This window comes from Scylla paramamosain, unplaced genomic scaffold (assembly GCF_035594125.1).
Source record: "Scylla paramamosain isolate STU-SP2022 unplaced genomic scaffold, ASM3559412v1 Contig12, whole genome shotgun sequence".
NCBI lineage: Eukaryota > Metazoa > Arthropoda > Malacostraca > Decapoda > Portunidae > Scylla > Scylla paramamosain.
The window spans coordinates 66,540-90,000 of record NW_026973677.1 but is presented as its reverse complement, the minus strand read 5'-3'; the positions used below and the strand labels follow the sequence as shown (position 1 = coordinate 90,000).

Genomic DNA, 23,461 nt, shown 5'->3' with positions numbered 1-23,461 from the left:
GGTGGAGTGAGTGGAGGGAGGCATGCAAGATTAAATGGAGAGGAGGTGGAAGAGGTGGATTGTTTCAGATACTTGGGATCAGGTCACAGTGGACACAAGAGTTGAGACAGAGGTGAAGTGCGGAGTGAAAGAAGCAGGAAAAGTTCTTGATGGACTAAGAAAGATCCTCAAGCAAAGGACACTGGGTGTGAGTGTACAGAGAGAGAGAGAGAGAGAGAGAGAGAGAGAGAGTTATATGTGGGAATAGTGGTATCCGCTGTGCTGTGTGGTGCTGAAACATGGAACACGGGAGCAGCGGAGAAGAAACTGTTAAGTGTGCTGGAAACCAAGTGTTGGAGGAGTGTATGTGTGTGTGTGTGTGTGTGTGTGTGTGTGTGTGTGTGTGTGTGTGTGTGTGTGTGTGTGTGTGTGTGTGTGTGTGTGTGTGTGTGTGTGTGTGTGTGTGTGTGTGTGTGTGGAGTAACGTGGTGGGATCGATAGAATAAGAAATGACGAGGTGAAAAGTATTGGTGTTTTGAGAGAGTTGCCTGGATAGTACATGTTTGTGTTGTGATGCTTTAATTGGCCTGTGGAGAGAATGCAAGAGAGAATGGTAGGCCTATATAGATACCAGGGAATACATTATTATTATTATTATTATTATTATTATTATTATTATTATTATTATTATTATTATTATTATTATTATTATTGTTTGTTGTTTGTTGTTATTGTTGTTGTTGTTGTTGTTGTTGTTGTTAGTAGTTTCTTCAATTTTATTAATTCTAATTAATTAGTTAATCAATTAGAAGAGGGGGACAGTTGAATGTCACTGAAGAAGAGTTGATAGTTGTCTGGAAGTTTCATTTACCAGAAAGAAGCGGACGTGATTCTGTATTTACCCTGCTGTGCAACTGTGGACACAGGTACGAGACGTGACGGTGACGGCAATTGTGGCAGCCTGATGGCGCTGCTCGGTGTGACAGGTGTAATGAACCCTCAGTGCTGCACACGGTACAGTTTATTCTGAGTCCGGTCACGTCTATAATTATATAAAACACTCAACACCATAAGTATGTTGTTTTGTTGTAGCGTCACTTTTGTAGCATCAGTTTGAGGTGCTCATTACAAATGTCATCACGCTCTGTCTGCTGCACACTTAATGTATTGTACACTTACGTATATTGGTGATGTGGCGGTATAACCTTGATATCCAGGATCAGGCTGGTGAGTCTGTTGTGGTACCAAGAGCTCTTGTCCGCTGCAGCGTGGCTGGCGAGTTGTGTTGGTTATGTAACGCTGAGGGGATGGTGTCCTGAGGGGACAGTGTCGGGGTGAGAGGCAGCCATTTTGTGGTTGGGACCGCGGTGGTGTTGTGGTGTTATTGGTGTCCTTGGGGAAGGTGTTGTGGTGTTACAGGTGATCTATGGTGATGTTGGTGATGTCTTGTGATGTTTGAGGAGGTAAAATACGGGAATTGTTATTTGGGGACGCGGTGACAGCGTCTGGGGAAATTCCCGCAGCTGGGGAAAATATTTCAGCGGCCTTTGAAGGAGTAGAAGGGTTTTATTGGTTTGTGAAGTGACGGGAATGTCAGGTATTGATGTGCATAGCCTCTGAGCAATAAGGGAGGCGATATAAGAGCCTCAGTAAAAGGGGGAATCTATGGTGAGCGAGTGAGTGGGATTTATCCTGTGTTGGTCTAGGCTAGAAATTTGTTCCCTAATATCCTTTAATGTGTACTACCTCAATTTGTTTGTGAGTTAACATTATTATTAGTATATCCTGTTATTATATAGAATAGCTGTGTTTTCCACCCCAACATTGATGAGGCAGTGAGGTGATTTCTGGCGTGCTGTGCCGAGGTGAGGGTTTGTGAGAGGGTTTGATAGCTGGCGATTTCTGATAGGTCGGCTAGGTGCTCGAGGCCTTTAAAAATCCAGACCTTTAGAACTTTCTGGGATCAGTGTGCCGTCCACTTTCTTGGAAAGATGACCGGGATCGTGACACGTATTGGGGCTTTGTGAATGAGCGTGGGCGACGGGTGCAGAACACAGGTCTGTGTGTGTTGGTGGCGACCACCCTTCTGCCGTTAGGAGTGTGGCGAACACCACAACACCTCACCACCACAAGGGTTTCATTATGGCACTAACCATAGGTCACCAGCTTTTAGTGTAAACACCCTCACGACTCACTCTCCCACCTGCTCCTCCTCTTCCCTCTCATCTTCACTCCTTCACTTCTTCCTTCTCATCTTCACTCCTTCACTTCCTCCCCTTCCTTCCCCGCCTCCTCTATCCTCTCATCTTCCCTCCTTCACCTCCTCATCTTCACTCTTTCACTTCCTCCCCCGCAAGCGGTAACAGCAGTGCTACTAAGGGACTACAAGTCAGGAGCCGTGATCATATAGACTGTTGGATGGTCTGAACTCTGCATTTCCTGACAGACGTATGAATTGCTCTTTGTGACTGAAGTGAGAAAGCATCTGCAGGAGGTAACTCAGTCCTTCAAAGGATACTTTCACCATGGAGAGGTTACTGTGGCACTGAAACGAACACGGAATCAGTTTCTCTTCAACAGTGATTCCGCTGATGGCAGTGATGTCTTGAAAGATTATTTTGCTGAGCTGCAGGCGAGTGACACAATGTGAATGGAATTTGAGTCACTGCAGCCAGGAACCCTTTGTAGCAGTACATATTGTCATGATCACTCACTATTGTTGCTGTGTTTGTAATTATGTTGTTATTTTATTAGATAATATTATGTGTGTGTGTGTGTGTGTGTGTGTGTGTGTGTGTGTGTGTGTGTGTGTGTGTGTTTGTGTGTTTGTGTTGTGTTGTGTTTGTGTTTGTGTTGTGTTGTGTTGTGTTGTGTGTGATGAAAGATGATCCTCTCTCCCCAAAGAGGTCCTCTTCCGTGTGTGTGTTGTGTTGTGTTGTGTGTTGTGTTGTGTTGTGTGTGATGAAAGAAGTTCCTTTCTCCCCAAAAAGGTTCTCTTCCGTGTGTTGTGTTGTTTTGTGTTGTGTTAGTGTAAGTAAAGCGATGATACAACGATGATTACATGATGCAATGCATCCCACGATGATAATACACGATGATAATACACGATGATAATACACATTGCGTTCCACGATGATAATACACGATGATAATACACGATGCGTTCCACGATGATAATACACGATGATAATACACGATGATAATACACGATGATAATACACGATGATAATGCACGATGATAATACACGATGCGTTCCACGATGATAATACACGATGATAATACACGATGCGTTCCACGATGATAATACACGATGATAATACACGATGCGTTCCACGATGATAATACACGATGATAATACACGATGCGTTCCACGATGATAATACACGATGCGTCCCACGATGATAATACACGATGATAATACACGATGATAATACACGATGATAATACACGATGATAATGCACGATGATAATACACGATGCGTTCCACGATGATAATACACGATGATAATACACGATGATAATACACGATGCGTTCCACGATGATAATACACGATGATAATACACGATGCGTTCCACGATGATAATACACGATGATAATACACGATGCGTTCCACGATGATAATACACGATGATAATACACGATGATAATACACGATGATAATACACGATGATAATACACGATGATAATACACGATGCGTTCCACGATGATAATACACGATGATAATACACAATGCGTTCCACGATGATAATACACGATGATAATACACGATGATAATACACGATGCGTCCCACGATGATAATACACGATGATAATACACGATGATAATACACGATGATAATACACGATGATAATACACGATGATAATACACGATGCGTTCCACGATGATAATACACGATGCGTTCCACGATGATAATACACGATGCGTTCCACGATGATAATACACGATGATAATACACAATGCGTTCTACGATGATAATACACGATGATAATACACGATGATAATACACGATGCGTTCCACGATGATAATACACGATGCGTTCCACGATGATAATACACGATGATAATACACGATGATAATACACGATGCGTTCCACGATGATAATACACGATGATAATACACGATGATAATACACGATGCGTCCCACGATGATAATACACGATGATAATACACGATGATAATACACGATGCGTCCCACGATGATAATACACGATGATAATACACGATGCGTCCCACGATGATAATACACGATGATAATACACGATGCGTTCCACGATGATAATACACGATGATAATACATGATGATAATACACGATGCGCTCCACAATGATGATACACGATGCGTTCCACAATGATGATACACGATGCGTTCCACAATGATGATACACGATACATAGCCTTCTCCCCTTCAGGGTCCATTTAAATTCAATGGGCAATGGCGTGGACGCTTGCAGCCCCTCACAGTGAACGCGAGGTTATGGTGACTAAGAGCCACCCACCATTCGCCGGACACTGCCATGGAGGAAGCACAGTCCTCTCCTAAAGGGCTCCTGGGCTGGCAGTATTTGCCGTAGGGTGTGTGGTGGCGTCTCCTTGGGCTGTCAGGGGCTGCAAGTGACGCTAACAATTTCGTAGGTGGAGCAGAAGAGGAGGCTGGCGTGGACCTTGGGCCCAGATCCAGCCAGCTGCAGTCGGCCGCCTGCTCCTCCACCGCGTCCACCAAGTCTTTCCCCGGCCTGAATAAATTTGGTCCCAAGTTTCCGAAAGTGATTTAATTTTGCAGCGAAAAGAAAATTGCCGACTTGCGATGAAAAATGAGTTGGGTTGACGCGAGTCGAGGAATCAGTTTGCCAGCGAGGCGAGGTGGGAACCTTTTGCTGTGAGCGCCTCGGGTGTTGCCTCTGTGTTTGTTGCCCTCAAATGTGCGTGTGTCTGTGAGGCAATCATTCATTAAGGCAGTGAGATCTGCCTGCCTGTTCTGCCCTCTTCAAGCGAGTTAGCATTAGAGAAAACATGAAGGATGTTGTGTGTGACTGTCAAATGTGATGCAGCAGGTCTCACACTTTGAGATCAATCTCTTGGTCTTCAAAGGAAGAACCGCCTGGAAACACCGCCTGTATCTTTCTCTGCACCAGTCTTCCTAGCATTTAACTTTTCATTAGTGTTCATTGTTTTGATGTAGCAATTCGAATTCCTTTTATTTTCAAATTCCACTACGTAACGTGTAATGCTTCAGCTTAACAAACTCAGGGATAGATATACTATAGTTTGTCTTACACAAGGGATCGTTTTCTGTCTCATCACAAAAAACTGAGCAATTTCAGGATATACTGACATATTATGAACTCAGTGTAACAATCATTACGCCAAGTGGCTGATGATAAGTAGTTACTACTACTACTACTACTACTACAAGTAGTGCTAGCAGTGTTATGGACACTGAAGACTTAGACGTATTGTAAACTCTCGAATGCCATTAAATGGCAATAAAAAAGGGAGGTTACATAAATTTGCGACTTGGTACAAGTTCGATAATTACGAGGTATATTGTTGTTATTAATATTATTATTAGTAGCAGCAGTATTAACAATACCTTTGGCTAAAAGCAGTCACAGTGGAATAAAGTAAGTATTTCTCTTTGCTTATACAATCAGCGGTTCACACATCGCCCACATAATATATACGCCTTCCTGCAGCCTCCCTCGTGTTCCCACGTGTCCATGTCTGTCCGTCTCTGTGCTGCTTCACATTCCTTCCTTCACTGTCATCTATGGTGGTCTTATCATTATGCAACTCTTTATAGAGAGGTCAATTATTGATGGAAGGCGATTAACGAGGGAAGGTGTCAGTAATTCAACAATGGAAGCACCACGCACATCGAGAAATTGCTTAACATTCAAATCTCTGAAGCTCAAAACTCTGCGAGAGCCCAATGGTTGTGCTCTACACCGCTGGATGGGAAATTGTATTCATTCTTTTGTGTACATCATTGCCCTAATGACTGATATTACAACATGTAAAAGTCATTGTAAAATGTCATTACTAAACATCGGTAAACATTTAACTGGACAAATAAAAGTCTATAGTAAGAGAGCACAGAGTAAGACAAAGGTAAAACACGAAATAAAAGTGCAAATACAGATAAATAAAATTTTAGTAAAATTTAATAAAACGTTGTCATAAGCCATAGTAAAACTAGATTATAGTGAAAAAAAAATAAAATAAATTATATAAAAAGTACTATCATATTTAATGACAGTGTCTTGAGGCACCTATGACAGCAAGTGTCTGCCACCGAGAAATATGCACTGTGTTATATTATTATTATTTTTTTTTTTTTATGTAGGAAGGACACTGGCCAAGGGCAACAAAAATCCAATAAAAAAAATGCCCACTGAAATGCCAGTCCCCCAAAAGGGTCAAAGCAGTGGTCAAAAATTGGTGGATAAGTGTCTTGAAAGGAAGGAATCTCTTGAAGGAATTTAAGTCATAGGAAGGTGGAAATACAGAAGCAGGCAGGGAGTTCCAGAGTTTACCAGAAAAAGGAATGAATGATTGAGAATACTGGTTAACTCTTGCGTTAGAGAGGTGGACAGAATAGGGGTGAGAGAAAGAAGAAAGTCTTGTGCAGCGAGGCCGCGGAAGGAGGGGAGGCATGCAGTTAGCAAGATCAGAAGAGCAGTTGGCATGAAAATAGCGGTAGAAGACAGCTAGATATGCAACATTGCGGCGGTGAGAGAGGGGCTGAAGACAGTCAGTTAGAGGAGAGGAGTTGATGAGACGAAAAGCTTTTGATTCCACCCTGTCTAGAAGAGCAGTATGAGTGGAACCCCCCCAGACATGTGAAGCATACTCCATACATGGACGGATAAGGCCCTTGTACAGAGTTAGCAGCTGGGGGGTGAGAAAAACTGGCGGAGACGTCTCAGAACGCCTAACTTCATAGAAGCTGTTTTAGCTAGAGATGAGATGTGAAGTTTCCAGTTCAGATTATAAGTAAAGGACAGACCGAGGATGTTCAGTGTAGAAGAGGGGGACAGTTGAGTGTCATTGAAGAAGAGGGGATAGTTGTCTGGAAGATTGTGTCGAGTTGATAGATGGAGGAATTGAGTTTTTGAGGCATTGAACAATACAAAGTTTGCTCTGCCCCAATCAGAAATTTTAGAAAGATCAGAAGTCAGGCGTTCTGTGGCTTCCCTGCGTGATATGTTTACCTCCTGAAGGGTTGGACGTCTATGAAAAGACGTGGAAAAGTGCAGGGTGGTATCATCAGCATAGGAGTGGATAGGACAAGAAGTTTGGTTTAGAAGATCATTAATGAATAATAAGAAGAGAGTGGGTGACAGGACAGAACCCTGAGGAACACCACTGTTAATAGATTTAGGAGAAGAACAGTGACCGTCTACCACAGCAGCAATAGAACGGTCAGAAAGGAAACTTGAGATGAAGTTACAGAGAGAAGGATAGAAACCGTAGGAGGGTAGTTTTGAAATCAAAGCTTTGCGCCAGACTCTATCAAAGGCTTTTGATATGTCCAAGGCAACAGCAAAAGTTTCACCAAAGTCTCTAAAAGAGGATGACCAAGACTCAGCAAGGAAAGCCAGAAGATCACCAGTAGAGCGGCCTTGACGGAACCCATACTGGCGATCAGATAGAAGGTTGTGAAGTGATAGATGTTTAAGAATCTTCCTGTTGAGGATAGATTCAAAAACTTTAGATAAGCAGGAAATTAAAGCAATAGGACGGTAGTTTGAGGGATTAGAGCGGTCACCCTTTTTTAGGAACAGGTTGAATGTAGGCAAACTTCCAGCAAGAAGGAAAGGTAGATGTTGACAGACAGAGCTGAAAGAGTTTGACTAGGCAAGGTGCAAGCACGGAGGCACAGTTTCGGAGAACAATAGGAGGGACCCCTTCAGGTCCATAAGCCTTCCGAGGGTTTAGGCCAGCGAGGGCATGGAAAACATCACTACGAAGAATTTTAATACGTGGCATGAAGTAGTCAGAAGGTGGAGGAGAGGGAGGAACAAGCCCAGAATCGTCCAAGGTAGAGCTTTTAGCAAAGCTTTGAGCAAAGAGTTCAGCTTTAGAAATAGATGTGATAACAGTGGTGCCATCTGGTTGAAGTAGAGGAGGGAAAGAAGAAGAAGCAAAGTTATTGGAGATATTTTTGGCTAGATGCCAGAAATCACGAGGGGAGTTAGATCTTGAAAGGTTTTGACATTTTCTGTTAATGAAGGAGTTTTTGGCTAGTTGGAGAACAGACTTGGCATGGTTCCGGGCAGAAATATAAAGTGCATGAGATTCTGGTGAAGGAAGGCTTAAGTGCCTTTTGTGGGCCACCTCTCTATCATGTATAGCACGAGAACAAGCTGTGTTAAACCAAGGTTTAGAAGGTTTAGGACGAGAAAAAGAGTGAGGAATGTACGCCTCCATGCCAGACACTATCACCTCTGTTATGCGCTCAGCACACAAAGACGGGTCTCTGACACGGAAGCAGTAGTCATTCCAAGGAAAATCAGCAAAATACCTCCTCAGGTCCCCCCCAACTAGCAGAGGCAAAACGCCAGAGGCACCTTCGCTTAGGGGGATCCTGAGGAGGGATTGGAGTGATAGGACAAGATAAAGATATGAGATTGTGATCGGAGGAGCCCAACGGAGAAGAAAGGGTGACAGCATAAGCAGAAGGATTAGAGGTCAGGAAAAGGTCAAGAATGTTGGGCGTATCTCCAAGACGGTCAGGAATACGAGTAGGGTGTTGCACCAATTGCTCTAGGTCATGGAGGATAGCAAAGTTGTAGGCTAGTTCACCAGAATGGTCAGTGAAGGGAGAGGAAAGCCAAAGCTGGTGGTGAACATTGAAGTCTCCAAGAATGGAGATCTCTGCAAAAGGGAAGAGGGTCAGAATGTGCTCCACTTTGGAAGTTAAGTAGTCAAAGAATTTCTTATAGTCAGAGGAGTTAGGAGAGAGGTATACAGCACAGATAAATTTAGTATGAGAATGACTCTGTAGTCGTAGCCAGATGGTGGAAAACTCGGAAGATTCAAGAGCGTGGGCACGAGAGCAGGTTAAGTCATTGCGCACATAAACGCAGCATCCAGCTTTGGATCGAAAATGAGGATAGAGAAAGTAGGAGGGAACAGAAAAGGGGCTACTGTCAGTTGCCTTAGACACCTGAGTTTCAGTGAGGAAAAGAAGATGAGGTTTAGAAGAGGAGAGGTGGTGTTCTACAGATTGAAAATTAGATCTTAGACCGCGAATGTTGCAGAAGTTAATGAAGAAAAAGTTGAGGGGGGTGTCAAGACACTTAGGGTCGTCGACGGAAAGGCAGTCCGACCTGGGGACATTTATGGTCCCCTCCCCAGATGGGGACTCCGAGGCTGGTGTAGGAGTCACCATGGTTTTTAAATTTTTTGAGTGAAGGGTGTGTGTGTTATTAGGCGCTTGTAGTTTTGTGTGGAGGAAGAGAGTTGTCTTTAGAGGGCAGGCTGTGACTACCCCCTTGTGTTGTGAGGCACAAAGGGAAACGTTCAGTTAGTGTTGATCATTAATCCATTCTTGAGGAAATATTCTTTTGCCTTAACAAGAATGGTTTGGTCTTCTTTAATGATATTCTCTAGGTGTGCTGTAGCACACCTAGAGAAGAAACTGAGTGTCATTCGCGTACTGAACTAAAATACAGTCACTGGTGCACTTAGCCATGTCATTAACATGTATAGTGAACAATACTGGTCCAAGAATGGAGCCTTGAGGGACACCGAAATGGACATTTACTTTAGCAGGTGTTGCCCTTTGCAGTTTGACTGACAGAGTCATATTGTATTAATAGTTGTTGAAGGAGTCTATGTTGAGGTGAGAACACTTTGCCAGGAGGTTATCATGGCTGACACTGTCCAATGCCTTAGACAAATCACACAGCGTCAACAATGACACTATCTTGTGGTCAATATTATTGTAAATATTATCTGTTATAATAGTTAGCGCAGACTCAGTTGAGAGATGAGGTCTAAAACCATGCTGGCTGTTAGAAATGTATTTGTTATCCTCTAAAAATTCCAAAAGTTGTTGACATACAATTTTTTTTTCAAATATTTTGGAGAGCACCGGTAAAAGAAAAAAAAGAACATAAGAAATAAGGGAAGCTGCAAGAAGCGACCAGGCTTACACGTGGCAGTCCCTGTATGAACTATACCTATCTATTTCCATCTATTATCCCCATCCATAAACTTGTCTAATCTTCTCTTAAAGCTCTCTAGTGTCCTAGCACTAACTACATGATTACTGAGTCCGTTCCATTCATCTACCACTCTATTTGAGAACCAATTTCTTCCTATCTTCTTCCTAAACCTAAATTTTTCAAGCTTGAACCCGTTATTTCTTGTTCTGTCCTGGTTGCTGATCCTAAGAATTTTGCTTACATCTCCCTTGTTATAACCCTTATACCACTTAAAGACTTCTATCAGGTCTCTTAACCTGCGTCTCTCTAAAGAATGTAAATTTAACAACTTCAACCTCGCCTCGTAAGGAATACTCCTCATCCCCTGTATCCTTTTAGTCATTCTCCTCTGTACTGATTCTAATAGACCTATATCTTTCCTGTAATGTGGGGACCAGAACTGCACAGCGTAGTCTAGATGAGGTCTGACCAGCGCCAAGTATAACTTTAATATTACTTCCGGCCTTCTGCTTTTAACACTCCTAGAAATGAATCCTAGTACCCTATTTGCCTTGTTTCTGGCCTCTATGCATTGTTTTCTTAGACGGAATTCAGAGCTAACTATAACTCCTAAATCTTTCTCGTACCCTGTACCTACCAGAGTTTGGTTGTTTAATGTGTACCTATTGTGTGGGTTTCCTCTACCTACGCTAAGCACTTTGCATTTATTGATATTAAATTGCATTTGCCATCTATCCGTCCATTCATTCATTCTATCTAAATCTGCCTGCAAGGCGATGGCATCCGATTCTGACCTAATTAATTTACCTATCTTTGTGTCATCCGCAAAAGGAACAGGACGATAATTGTTTGAATCATTAAAATCACCTTTCTTTAGCAGAGGAACGACACATGCGTTTTTCCAAGCCTGAGGAAATACTCCGGTAACATTTGAGCCATTTATGACGCATGGCAGGTAAGATGCAATAGAATATAAGGCATCCTTGATAAATTTGAGCAAAATTCCATCTGAGCCCACAGAACGTGTTTGGTTAAGACTTTTTACTGTTAATATGAGTGTGTTGGTGTCTACTGGCTTGGGTCTGAATTTTTCAGTCACACTACTGCACTTTACAAAGAGAAGGGTCCAGGGGGGAGGACTGATTGCTCTGTACTGTCTGCTGCGTTGTCATATGCTGTCTTTCCTACGTTGGCAAAGAAATTATTAAATCATTCTGCTTTTTGAAAGTCATTATGAAGTTCATGTTTTTCTCGAGCTGCTTTTCTTGCCGGGAACTAATTATTTTATCACATTCCATATGGACGATGAATTCTGCTTGCTCTTATTAATATGGCCGATGAATTTTGCTTGCTCTTATTAGACTTTTTAAGATAATTGTATTTTAACAGCACCAATAGGAGACTTTATTTCTTTCTTTTCATTCGCGTATTGCTTTTGCAGACAAATATTGTGTCTGTCTCTCCTCAGCTTGGTGCGGGTGTCGTCACGCTGCCTCACTGCTACACGCAAACCCTCAGTGAGCCAAGGCGCTGCAGGTCTGCTTGCTGCCTTAGTTACTAAAGGAGCACACGCATCCAGACAACTCATGTAATTAGTATTAAAATATCAAGTTGTAGATCAGCGTGGCCTGTGGTCAGTATTTGATCAAAATGATTGGGTTCTGGCACGAGTAGCTCACAAAGCGTCCTTGTTATATTTACCAAGGTGACCAAAAGATTTTAGTTCATGCTCTCTCCGTCTTCTTGATATTTATTGTGATGCCAATTAGGTCATGATCAGGTGCTGGCCCGGGAACAACAGAGGTGGACAAAACACTTTCTGGTTTATTAGTGATGATCACATCCAGCACTGTGGCTGTGGTTGACGTCATCCTAGTGGGCTCATTTATCATTGGTGTGAGTCTGCTATTTCTGATAATACCATCAATTTTGTTTTTCTTAGAAAATAAACCATCATTAAAATCACATCAACATATAAAGCCATTTGTTACATACAGACATTTGTTTCAACACATCTTGGACATATTCAGAAGAGGAAGGTGTGGCCTTGGGGTGTCTTTAAACACAACCTATAATAAAAGCTGGCAACTTACTGCACTGTACACTCGTCCATAAGTCCTGGACACCGGGTTGCTTAGGAGTAGGTAGTTTTATCACACTTACCTTCAGTTGCTTGCTTACATATATGCAGACTCCTCCTCCACGTCCACCACCTCACCTGTGCGTTGTAAAGTTAAATGTTCATCAGGAATTTCATTACGAAGCCACGCCTCGGTAACACAACAAATCGATATTTCTTTCGTGTACAAGATGCTTAATGTCATCAAGGTTTGATTGCAAAGACTGGGTGTTTGTATGTTAAATAGTTATGAAATCGTTTTTAATATCAAACACATCGGCAGTATCTTCCCCGCCACATCCCTAGCCGCCGTAGTAACTACATTGGCGAGATTTGTGTCCAAGTGTATGGCATCCTTCACACCTCAGCCTGTGCTCGTGTCTACACGTCAACTGTTTGAGGTTGAATTCACCGATATTGTGGCATCCTGGTTTCTTCTGATTATGCTGCTGCATATTTGTGGATGTAAAGATTCTTCAGCAGTGTGTGTTGTGCGTATTGTGTAGTGAAAATGTTGCTTCGGAGTGTTTCCCTGAGTGTATTTGGTGTGTGTGCTCCTGTCACGAGCCGTGTGACAGTAAATCTAGAGGATGGCAGGCTCGGACACACAAAATGCTTCAACTTAAAACACTAGGAACCCCAACAACGATATATAATATATATATATATATATATATATATATATATATATATATATATATATATATATATATATATATATATATATATATATATATATATATATATATATATACAGTTGTAATTTACGTAAATCCTTATGAACGTGTTGTTTCTCGTTACTCAGAAGACATGGACGCACACCCACCCACCCACTCACACCAACGCGAACTCACCCACCCATCTTGGCATACACACACACACACACACACACACACACACACACACACACACACACACACCGTCCAGCCCTCAATCCTTCGTCAGGAAAGCTTATCTTCACAACCTAGATATAAAGGTGTGTTGGTTCTCGAGGATGAGTGGATTAAGCGTGACTCAAGCCATCGGGCGCCTCACGAAGAGACAAGCAGCGATTCGTCTGGCTGAGGAGACTAGACGGCAGCTCTCTGGCTTGAAATGCTGCGTCACAACGTCCAAGGAGGCTGCAATCAACATGTCAACGTTCATCATGTCACTTTTTTTTTTTTTAGGTTAGAAGTCTGAAATTTTAAATGCCTAAAATGAAAATTACTAGATATGTTTTATATACATTATGATCTTTATAACTATAACTATAACTATAACTATAACTATATATATATATATATATATATATATATATATATATATATATATATATATATATATATATATATATATATATATATATATATATATATATATATATATATATATATATATATATATTTATTCAATATTATAGTGACAAGAAAATATCTTGAAATGAAATGTACAATGTGTTCCTTTCGTAACGTAAATATTCAACATGCATAGAAAAATCTAAAGATGAAATGATTTTGCAATATCTGAGGATTTCAGTAATGTTTTGTTGGTAGCCTTGTAGTTGTTCAATGATAGAACAAAGCGAGAAACTCACAAATAAGTTAATCAGTAACTGGCAGGAGGAGAGTGTTGAGAATGAGGGTCTTGCATGTCAGGCTGCGATCATTGCTGGCCGTAACAGTCCAGACGTTAGTAATGCCATATTCATTAAGGCGGCAGGTGGGGAGGTGTGGCTATGAATGTGCTTCCCTGCACGGCTGTTGGCTGGAAGCTTACGGTGCAGTGCCGCAAACCTAAGGGGGTTCTCCATTGCAGCATCAACCCGACCTGAGCCGACTGTGGGAGTGACAAATGGTTCCCTGGACGCCGTGTGTCACCGGATTGCAGGCGAGCGTCAGGCGGACCATGAGTCGGGACGCTGCCAAGTCCGTTGACCAGAACCTGACCAGGAAAATTCAAGAAGCGTGGCCTTGACCTTGCTCAGCAGTTGTGCCCTCACCTGACCTACGTTATGTTGCTCTGCGTTCATTGTTTCTGGCAAAGTGAGTTAGTGCAGCCGTGCCTTCAGTGTGTCACCATAATTTGCAAGCAGTCGATTTCCTGCTCTACTTTACCAGGTGGTATTTGTTTTGAAAGAGAGTTGAGAAGTGGATTATGTCATGCTCTCAACCTAAATTTTATACTTCTTTATTCATAACTGCATCAACAGACCACCTGGGAAAAGTAATGCTTTGTGCCTCTGTTTGTTTTCATTTCACGACACGGTAGGAAGGGAGAGCACGACCACAGAGCAAAGAATTCAAGAGATACCTCTTTGTATTCTGGGAAAATAGGATGCGCATTTCTGGTCGTCCTTCAGAGAAGCTAATGTTATGTATGCGTATGCCATTTAAATTCAGCGAAGAAATTTGAGAAATACTTCTGGAAAATGTTTTAACGAGCTCCTATCGTTAAATCTTCATAAGAAACGTTTGCACCATAAAATAACGAAATTTTAAGCCTCACATCCAGCATCAGAGACCATAAGAGCAACAGCAAGGTGTATTCGAGGAACAGTGTTAAGATGTGTATAAACAAAGTAAAATATACGTAGTGCTGACAGGCATCACAGAAAAGAAAACTTGTAATAACATTTCAAAGGAAAAGCTTTTAACCAGTACAGTGTTGCGCTTTGTCAGAGATAGTGGTCTTGTCAGGCTGCATTTCTTTTTCCTAAGCTTCTTATTTACCCCGTAAAATGACAGAAAAGAGAAAATAACAAGTCGATTCATATATATATATATATATATATATATATATATATATATATATATATATATATATATATATATATATATATATATATATATATATATATTATTCCCATGGTATGAATGCAAGTGTGGCTACCAAGCGATTTTGATTCCAGGATTATTTCCCTCCTCAGAGCCCACGATATCAGACTTGGGAAGCGGAATTTTACTTTTATATTTTTTTAAAGCTTTTAATCTCACCTCTACATATACTTTCACAACCTTACAGTATGTGCAATAAATCAGTACGTCTTTACATTATAAATACCTATAAATAAACGAGAACTGTACGTTCAGGTAAAAGGTTGGATGTACATCTGGCAACACCTTACGTCTCAAGGCCATGGCTGCTGCGTACACCCGCAATTATCAAAGAATATAACATACTATGAATTTTGTGACTTACAGTTTTCCTTTCTGGTTACTCTGAAGTCTCATTTCCTATTTACTATGCCTTACTGATTATAGATTTGATGAATAATTTCTACTTACAACCTCGCAACATAAGTGGAATACAGAAGCAGGCAGGGAGTTCCAGAGTTTACCAGAGAAAGGGATGAATGATTGAGAATACTGGTTAACTCTTGCATTTGAGAGGTGGACAGAATAGGAGTGAGAGAAAGAAGAAAGTCTTGTGCAGCGAGGCCGAGGGAGGAGGGGAGACATGCAGTTAGTAAGATCAGAAGAGCAGTTGGCATGAAAATAGCGGTAGAAGATAACAAGAGATGCAACATTGCGGCGATGAAAAAGAGGCTGAAGACAGTCAGTTAGAGAGGAGGAGTTGATAAGACGAAAAGCTTTTGATTCCACTCTGTCTAAAAGAGCGGTGTGAATGGAACCCCCCAATAAATGTGAAGCATAGCCTTTACATGGACGGATAAGGCTCCTGTACACAGCAGCTTGTGGGTAGGGGGTGAGAAAAAAAAAAAAAAAAACTGGCGAAGAAGACCCAGAACGCCTAATTTCATAGAAGCTGTTTTACCTAGAGATGAGATGTGAAGGACAAACCAAGAATGTTCAGTGTAGAAGAGGGGAACGGTTGAGTGTCGCTGCAGAAGAGGGGATAGTTGTCTGAAAGCTTGTGTCGAGTTGATAGATGGAGGTATTGAGTTTTTGATGTACTGAACAATACTAAGTGTGCTCTGCCCTAATTAGAAATTTTAGAGAGATCAGAAGTCAGGCGTTCTGTGGTTTCGTTTCATGAACTGAAGGGTTGGATGTCTATGAGAAGACGTAGAAAAGTGCAGGGTGGTATCATCAGCGTAGGAGTGGATAGGACAAGAAGTTTGGTTTAGAAGATAATTGATGAATAATAGGAAGAGAGTGGGTGACAGGACAGAACCCTGAGGAGCACCACTGTTAATACATTTAGGAAAAAAAACAGTGACCGTCTACCATAGCAGCAATAGAACGGTCAGAAAGGAAACTTGAGATGAAGTTACAGAGAGAACGATAAAAGCCGTAGGAGGATAGTTTGGAAATGAAAGCTTTGTGCCATATTCTGTCAAAAGCTTTTGCTATGTCTAAGGCAACAGCAAACGTTTCACCAAAATCTCTAAACGAGGATGACCAAGACTCAGTAAGGAAAGCCAGAAGATCACCAGTAGAGCGGCCTTGACGGAATCCATACTGACGACCAGACAGAAGGTTGTAAAGTGATAGATGTTTAAGAATCTTCCTGTTGAGGATAAATTAAAAAGTTTAGAAAGGCAGGAAATTAAAGCAACAGGGCATTAGTTTGAGGGCTTAGAACGGTCATCCTTTTTTGGGAACAGGCTGAATGTAGGCAAACTTCCAGCAAGAAGGAAAGGTAGATGTTGACAGACAGAGTTGAAAGAGTTTGACTATTCAAGGTGCAAGCACGGAGGCACAGTTTCTGAGAACGATAGGAGGGACCCCATCAGGTCCATAAGCCTTCCGAGGGTTTAGGCTAGCCAGGGCATGGAAAACATCATTGTGAAGAATTTTAATAGGTAGCATGAAGTAGTCAAAGAATGGAGGAAAGGGAGGAACAAACTCTGAATCGTCCAAGGTAGAGTTTTTAGCAAAGGTTTGAGCGAAGACTTGACATGGTCCCTGGCAGAAATATAAAGCGCATGAGATTCTGGTGATTGAGGGATCAAGTACCTTTAGTGGGCTGCCTCTCCATCATGTATAGCCCGAGAAAAGTCTTGCAAGGTTTAGAAGGTTTAGGTTGAGAAAAAGAGTGAGGAATGTACGCCTCCATGCCAGACACTATCACTTTTGTTATGCTCTCAGCATAACGGTAATGTCGAGGGTTAACCTTTCCTAGTCAGTCTCAGTATTGCTTTTATAGGGATTGTCTACAACAGTTTTCATAGTCAATTTCTACTGAAAATTAGTGACAGTGACTCACTTCTCCCTTACGTCTTGCCGACCACTTTTGCGTTTCCTTTCAGTTGTCATTGTGATGGCCATCATAATAATACCTCGGAGTCTCCACCCGGGGAGGGGACCACAGATGTCCCCAGGTCGGACTGCTCTTCTTGTATCGACCCTAAGTGTCTTGGCACCCCTCTCAACTTTTCTTCATTAATTTCTGCATCATTTGTGGTCTCAGATCTAATTTTCAATCTGTAGAACATCACCTCTCCTCTACTAAACCTCATCTTCTTTTCCTCACTGAAACATTGGTGTCTGAGGCAACTGACACACACACACACACACACACACACACACACACACAGAGAGAGAGAGAGAGAGAGAGAGAGAGAGAGAGAGAGAGAGAGAGAGAGAGAGAGAGAGAGAGAGAGAGAGAGAGAGAGAGAGAGAGAGAGAGAGAGAGAGAGAGAGAGAGAGAGAGAGAGAGAGAGAGAGAGAGAGAGAGAGAGAGAGAGAGAGAGAGAGAGAGAGAGAGAGAGAGAGAGAGGCCAAAGCAAACATTATATGTATAAATGGTTGTTATTCACAGAAAAGGTTTCTCTAAAAAGGTGTGTGAGCTTTGTGTTTGCTCAGCAACACGTGTTTTACATAGCGAGAGGAACACATGCTCCTCCTCCTCTTCCAAATCCTCCTCCTCCTCCTCCAACTCCTCCTCCTCCTCCTCCTCCTCCTCCTCCTCCTCCTCCTCCTTTCCTTCCTCTTCCTCCTCTTCCTCTTCTTCCTCTTCTTCCTCTTCCTACGTATTTCTTATAATTTTGCCAATTTTCTTTTCCATCATCATCTTGCTTCCCTGTTTCCTGTCTACCTTACATATATATATATATATATATATATATATATATATATATATATATATATATATATATATATATATATATATATATATATATATATATATATATATATTCTTTTTTTTCTTCTTTCTTTTCTTTTTTTTTCCCATTATGTCTCTTCCATCATGATCACTATCTTCATCATTATCATCATGATGTTTCTGCTCCTCCTCCTCCTCCTCCTCCTCCTCTTTCTACCACTTACCTATTTAAAAACTGATGTGTTTCCTCCTCCATCATTGCCATCAATGTCATCATCAATATCATCACCATTGTCATCATCATTACCATCATCATCGTCATCATCATCACCATTATTATCTTCTTAGTCACCACCACTAGTCATCACCACCCCTTCTATTAACTAGCCATCACCATATCCGCCTTTTATCTACCTACTCACCGCTCACCAAAATAACCCACAGATCACACCAAACATGAGGCTAATCCTTCACTGTGATGTGGCAGCCTTGTCAATTGATTCTTCTACCAAATGTATAAAAAAAAAAAAAAAATATGACTTATGAGTCCTGTAGCTTCTTCTCGTTGTGCCAAGACAATGTCTAGTGCAACTTTCGGGTAGACTTTCTAAACATACCTCAAAATAGTCGAGTATTTCAAATCTTTTAATACATGCATTATTTTTATTTTTATTTTACTTATTTATTTATTTATTTTATTTTATATGTTTATTTTTATGTATTATATATATATATATATATATATATATATATATATATATATATATATATATATATATATATATATATATATATATATATATATATATATATATGTATGCGTGTGTGTGTGTGTGTGTGTGTGTGTGTGTGTGTGTGTGTGTGTGTGTGTGTGTGTGTGTTATTTTTCAGAGAAATCCTTTGCAAAGGAACGATACATTGATTCCCTGTTGTCTTTGATGGTTTGTAAATTAAAGAGCGTCAGTTTAACATATTGTTTGTGTGAGTGACGATCAAAAGTGATTAATTCAACAGGAGGCGATGTAACTTTGGCAATGGCCTGCTGGGTTGATCACAAATAACCATCTCCCGGAATATCATAATTTGGACCGTTCTGATCAACGACTGCTTACCGGTAGCAATATGGAGCAAAGATCAGCAAATTTAATGTGTTATATCTCTGAAAAAAAAAAAAAATGTGAAAGAAATAGGAAGACTCAAAGTTTAAAACTCACATACGAGGAAAAAACTGAGAAATAAATGTGTAAACTAAAAGGTAAAAGTAGAAAAAGTAAGAGTATTGAAATGGACACACGAAAAAAAAGAGAAAATTATAAAGAATACCAGATGGACAAAAGACAGGGAGAAAAAAGAGAAAGAGGAAGAATGGAGAAAAAGAGAATGCAAAAACAGACCGGAGGGAAACAGAGAGAAATGCATGAGCGAAACAAACGGGAGGAGGAAAAAAAAAAAAACAAAGAGAGAAAACAGAATTGTAAAAACTCTCTCCTGATAAAGGGAGCAGAGTAATCCGTCAGTCTAGGAAACAGTCTAGGAAGAAACTTAACACCTGGTGGATGAAAAAGCAAGTCGCTACTAATCCCAACATTGGCACGACTACTTCTGAATTCCCGTTTTTATCCTTTTCTATTAGTTTTCCATTGTAATAGAAAGGAAAAGGTCAGTCCACTCATTAGAGAGGAGGAAGAGAGAAACAAAATATCGAGTAATGAATACGTTGCATTTCTGTTTGAGGTGCGCCACGCATGAGCTTCAGTGCCTCCATCATGACTCTTCTTTATTCCTCCTGTTTTGTGAGGTTTCAACGCTTTCCCTTTTCGGACTATTGGTTGCACGCCTCTCCCCCCATTCCCTTCCTCTCCCCAGCGTCTCACCATCCCAGCTAGTCTAACCACGTGTTCCCTTTTCCCCGTGCCGCTTTTTTTCTTTTCTTTTTTTTTTCTTTTTTTCTCTTCACCTTTAAACTTTTTGCCCCATTTCCTTCCTCCTAAATACTCTCCCTTGTCCCTCCGCTCCGTGCACCCTTCCCTTTCAAGTTACCATCGCCGCCTCTTTCTCATTCCGTCCAACAAACTCTGAGTCTGCGTCCCGCCCGTTTATCCTCCTCTTCCTGCTGCTGCTGCTGCCTCATGTAACATCCACCGCGGCAAAAGTCAGGTTTAATTGCGTCTGTATTTCAGGTAGTTGTTCTGGAAAATCGTTACGTCGAATCATGCTCCTGGCGACCTTGACTTGAGTTGAGTTGCTCTGTATGTAACTGCCGCCAAAGTAAAACTGTTGAAAATTCATTAGTTAGCAAGCACCACCAGATTAATTACCATCTCGTGCACGTTGTAGTCAGTAATGTTTCCGTGGCCGGGCATTCAGAAGCTACTCACTGGTTAGGTACAAGGAAAGTTGTGGTATTCCAAATTCAGTGTTCTAGGCGAGTGAGTAACTTTGCTTTGTCAGATCTCACTCTTCCTAACAAATTGATCGCAAACGTTACCTCTGCTTTGCTCTTCGTATTTTGGGGAACAAGGAATACACATATAGTTAAGTTCCTTATTATATATTTTTCGAGCGCGGGTGTCTTCACACAGTAGCGCGGAGTCTGGTGTCTGCATGATGGGTAATGTGTTTGATATGTAGCCATTAATTGTGAGCAGTATATAGGTCATGTAATAGGCTCAACAGACCAGCTGGTTGTTGGTAAACATATTTTACAGACACGAGCTATTTTGTACGTTTCATAGGCTCTCCTTCTCCTCTTCCTACTTTTCATTTTCCTTCATAATTCACTTGACTATTATTTTTCCTCTTTCCTATTTTCCTTTGTCAGTCTTCCTCTTGTTTCATTACACCTGCAGAAGCAATTTCAGTATTCGTTAACAAGACTTGCAAAGCAGATTCAGTGGAAAGTTGTGTTTCATCTGCAGCATTCATGCAGCGTCTGAGGAAGCTGGATAGCCTTTTCATTGTTTTTACACCGCAAGTCTTTATAATTTAGTAAGTCTGTACAGAGCAGTGACGTAATGATTATGATTATTGTTGATTTATTTCTCAGAAGGGCACACTTGCTTCTAATGTGATAAAATTCAATAATATGTGTATATTATAAGGAATTCTATCATGAAAGAAATAATTTGAGGCACTGAAACGCTTCCCTGTCTCCTGACAGTTTGCCGCGATGAAGAGAAGAGGAGGAGGACGAGAACTCCTTGAGACACACACCTTTTGAGACAGACAGGCAGACGGTTAGATAGATAGATAGATAGATAGATAGATAGTCTGATTGACTTTATTGACAGATAGGATATGATGGATTGAATGAGTGATAGATAATATGATGAAGAATAGATGGCTTACAGACAGTTATCATCTCCCTTCACTCTCCCCATCACCTCTCCCCATCACCCACACACTCCATCATTTTCTTACAGTGGCTTACCGGATTCTGTATCCTGTAGCTACCTCACCCCCCCCCCCCCCCAACCTCTGCACACTACTCTTGAGGGAGCGGCCACCTGGGTCCCCGCCATAAATCACTCGCTAATTCATTTTTGTTCCAGCCAGTCTAATCAACTCCTTGAGCCCACAGCCTCTTTTTTTTTTTTCCGTTTAGGTTTCCAGCAAGTCTGTCGTATGGTGCTGAAGGAGACTCTCTCTCTCTCTCTCTCTCTCTCTCTCTCTCTCTCTCTCTCTCTCTCTCTCTCTCTCTCTCTCTCTCTCTCTCTCTCTCTCTCTCTCTCTCTCTCTCTCTCTCTCTCTCTCTCTCTCTCTCTCTCTCTCTCTCTCTCTCTCTCTCTCTCTCTCTCTCTCTCTCTCTCATCACGAACTAGGACACAAGGTCGAAGGGGCATCATCTCCATGCTGCTGCGTCTTTACGAAACACACACACACACACACACACACACACACACACACACACACACACACACACACACACACACACACACACACACACACACACACACACACACAAAACCTCGCCAGGTCTCCCCTCCACATTTTCATGGATTATTGAGGCACTTTCTCTTCCTTTACCCCTTTCCTTTCCTTAGTTTCGTCCTGTGATCGTTTTCTTTTCGTCTCTCTTTTCGTCATCCACAAAGCACAAGCATCACGGTATATTTCACTTTATCTTTCACCTACTCTCAGAGCACACACTCCCTCTTCTTCGTCTCCACCTCCCTTTAGATGCTAGGATATCCACCCTCCCTGCTACCTTTTCCTGACACTTTAATCCAGCCAGTGACACCGCCACTGTGTGCTGCGAAAAAGTGGCACAATTTAAGGGAAATCTTTGTAGCTTCAAAACCTTAACCTTTGCAGCCCAGTGTCTCGCGTCCCCTCAGCGTGGCCAAGTCCCCTCCCGCGGTGCCATTCTCTCAAATCAGCCACAACATGTCAAGGCGGCCAGTCCCGGCTCCCTGCAGAGGCTATTTGTGTTCTCACCATTTCTCTCCACCGTTGCTGCTCGCTGGCCCTTCTTCCCCCTCACACCCGCCCGGGACTGACATCACAAGTGGAAGATATAACCCATTTGCGAGAGTTTTCATGGCGACGAGGGAGCAACAGTGTGTGTAAAGGTCAATTTCCTGGACACTGGAGGCTAAAAATTGCTGCATACTCAAGGTATTCCGCGTCACAGAAAACGGAATTTGCCGCCTGTGAGCGCCTGGATGGGGGGGTGTCTCAAGGCGCCCGTGCATTGTGGCGTGGCTCGTGTGGCTGGTGGGTGCTTGCTCCATCTTGTGAGAATGTGGCGTATACCTCTAGATTTTTTTCATGGTTTGATATTAATATGTGAGATGTAGTACGAGATTATGTTTCTGCGTGTGTGAGAGGTTAGTTAATAGAAAAAAAAAATAAGTAAAAAAAACTAAGAGTCATTGTCGTTCATTAACAAAACTAAGTAGAAAATGGTTTCAATAGTCATGGCTAAATTAATTTCAGAAATGTCTGCCTATTATTTTTCTCCACATTCCATTATAACGTTGTCTTTTGTTTGTTGTTTTTCTCATAAGCTGTTATTTAAAATAAAGATGGTGACGATAATAATGAAGAGTTTGTAACAATGTGCTTAATGATTACCGAACAAAGCAGTATTTGTACCTTGAACCTCGCGGCTAATGAGGGAAAATTGCCTTTCTTGTACACACATGAAAAGCAACAAAGGAAAGTTGAGTTGAGCCTCTCTTGTGGAAAATAA

The 23,461-nt window shown here is 41.5% G+C and overlaps 1 long non-coding RNA gene across 1 annotated transcript in view; it reads left to right on the top strand.

Annotated features, from left to right (window-relative positions):
• LOC135097118 (uncharacterized) overlaps positions 1-23,178 on the top strand; it is a 33,730-nt gene extending 10,552 nt beyond the window's left edge. The window contains exons 2-3 of the long non-coding RNA XR_010265385.1: positions 14,074-14,300; positions 22,582-23,178. This is a non-coding gene — a long non-coding RNA (uncharacterized LOC135097118). The remainder of the gene's footprint in view (positions 1-14,073; positions 14,301-22,581) is intronic.
• The last annotated feature ends 283 nt before the right edge of the window (positions 23,179-23,461 follow it).